Source organism: Dipodomys merriami, unplaced genomic scaffold (assembly GCF_024711535.1).
Source record: "Dipodomys merriami isolate MVZ:Mamm:240054 unplaced genomic scaffold, mDipMer1.0.p SCAF_24, whole genome shotgun sequence".
Lineage (NCBI taxonomy): Eukaryota > Metazoa > Chordata > Mammalia > Rodentia > Heteromyidae > Dipodomys > Dipodomys merriami.
The window spans coordinates 12,973,026-12,975,252 of NW_027203826.1; the positions used below are offsets into that span (position 1 = coordinate 12,973,026).

The 2,227-nt window shown below is 39.6% G+C and overlaps 1 non-coding gene across 1 annotated transcript; it reads left to right on the forward strand.

The window, feature by feature from the left end:
* The first annotated feature begins 899 nt into the window (after positions 1–899).
* LOC138835867 (U6 spliceosomal RNA) lies at positions 900–1,006 on the forward strand. Its single transcript, XR_011374757.1, has one exon. It is a non-coding gene; the product is annotated as a U6 spliceosomal RNA (small nuclear RNA).
* Positions 1,007–2,227: the final 1,221 nt, after the last annotated feature.

The window sequence follows — 2,227 nt, forward strand, 5'->3', positions numbered from 1 at the left end:
AAAGTCTCATGTACTTTCCTGCCCGGGCTGGCTTCCAACCACAATCCTCAGATCTCAGCCTCCTGAGCAGCTAGGATGACAGGTGTGGGTCAGTGGCATCCAGCTGTATCGAATGTTTTTGCGATCAATTATTGATGTATTTTTACTATCGGCGTTCTCTAATGCATGTCAGATATTTCTAATGTCTCCATCACCTCCTTTTACAAGTCATTTCCTATTGAAACCTACAAGTCCGGAAGTTATGAAATTATGTATTACTTAACCTTCCTGTTTTTCAGTGGCCTCTCCTGACACCACTCTGGCCATGGAAGGATGGACACACTTTATTGGTGCCAGAAGACCAGAGTCATTCTTGATCCCCAGTGTACTCGTTGAATAGCAAGGTTTTCCTTGACAGGAATAGACTTCCACCCCCATTAGGACTCCTCCCAGAGCTGGGAGATGGGAAGTTATGGACATGCCATAAGCCATTGCTGACTCCACCTGGAGTAAAACTAGAAGCCCACTTGCAGGATCACATGAGAGCATCTAGGTTTCTTTTCAGCCTTGGCTGGAGTGATTCCAGGTGCTTGTTCTGTTTGAACCTTTTTGGGCTTGATATACTCCCTTCTACTGCTCTTTGAGTTTGAGTTGAAGCTTTAGGATCTCAGCTTTTCCAATACCAAATCTGATACCCAAGAGCAAAATGGAAACCGAGGGAACTAACCAGCATGTCTTGCTTTCTTTGATGGTAACATCCCTGGGTATTCTGCCTTAGAGCCTTTTTTTTGTTGGTTTCCATTGTATGTAATGTTCAGGGGCTTAGAACTATTCCAAGGAAGGAATAAAGAAAGATAGCAACTCCATCAATTCCTTAAAAGTTTCCTGTTTTTTTTTTTCTTTTCAAGAAACACGGCAATGTGCTCTCTTTGGCAACACACATACTAAACTAGCAATGACACAGAAAAGATTAGCATGGCTCCTGTGCAAAGATGACCCACAAATTTGTCAAGTGTTCCATATTTAAAAAAAATCTTAATCCACGTTACACCTCACTGTAAGTGGCCATTATTAGTCTGATACTAAAATCAAAGATATAATAAGGAAACTAGATACCAATATTCCTTATGAATATACATGCAAAAATCTTCAACAAAATGCTGTCAAATGAAATCTAACAATGTATCAAAAATCATATATGTCACCACAGAGTAGAATTTGCCCTGTTAATGTCAGATAGTTTCAACATCGGAAAATCAATCACTGTAATAGACCAGGGCAAAAGGGCAAAAACCTTTAACTCACTAGACACAGAAAAGTATTGTTGAAAATCCAACAGCAGATTTTCCTGTTAAAAATGTTCAAAATAACAGCAATAGAAGCCATCTTCTTATCTGAAAAAGGAGTATGTATAAAACACAGCTAGCCTAGCGGTGAGAGACTTGAGGCTCTTCCTTTAACAGCAAGAAAAACATGGAAGCAAGGCTGTCACTTCTTTTTTTTTTTTTAATTTTATTTTATTTTATTTGAGAACATACTGTACAGAGGGGCTACAATTACATGGGCAGGATAATGCATACATTTCTTACCAAGCATTGCAGCCTCCTCCTTTGTTTACCCTTCACCTCCCTTCCCCGTCTCCCCCCTCCCCCCACCCAATTATACCCCCCTCCCCCCCACACCGACATTGTAAAGCTGGTTTTGACATGACATTTTGTACTTCTCATTGTTGCAACAGGTCCACCTGAATCCTTAAACGACTTGTTTGTCCCCATCTCCTCCACATGTTATACTGACATCAAATATAGTGAAAGCGGGGGTTACACTGTGGGGGAGGGACATACAAAGCAACAAAGAGATAATCTTATAAATGCGTTAGAAACACATGCATGAAAGAAACGAAAACATTAAAATACATATTTAAGGGTTCATTTTCCTAACATCACATTATCTGACCTTTTCCGCTTGAATCATACCTATACTATATATTGCAAATAAGGGAAACCATGGGACCTATGCTTCTTTGGGCCTGGCTTACTTCACTTAATATAATTTTTTCCAAACCTTTCCATTTCCTAACAAATGGGGAAATGTCATTCTTTCTGATGGAGGCATAGAATTCCATTGTGTATATATACCACATTTTCTTGATCCATTCATCTACTGAGGGGCATCTGGGTTGGTTCCATATCTTAGCTATGGTAAATAATGCTGCAATAAACATAGTTGTGCTAGTAGCTTTAGTGTG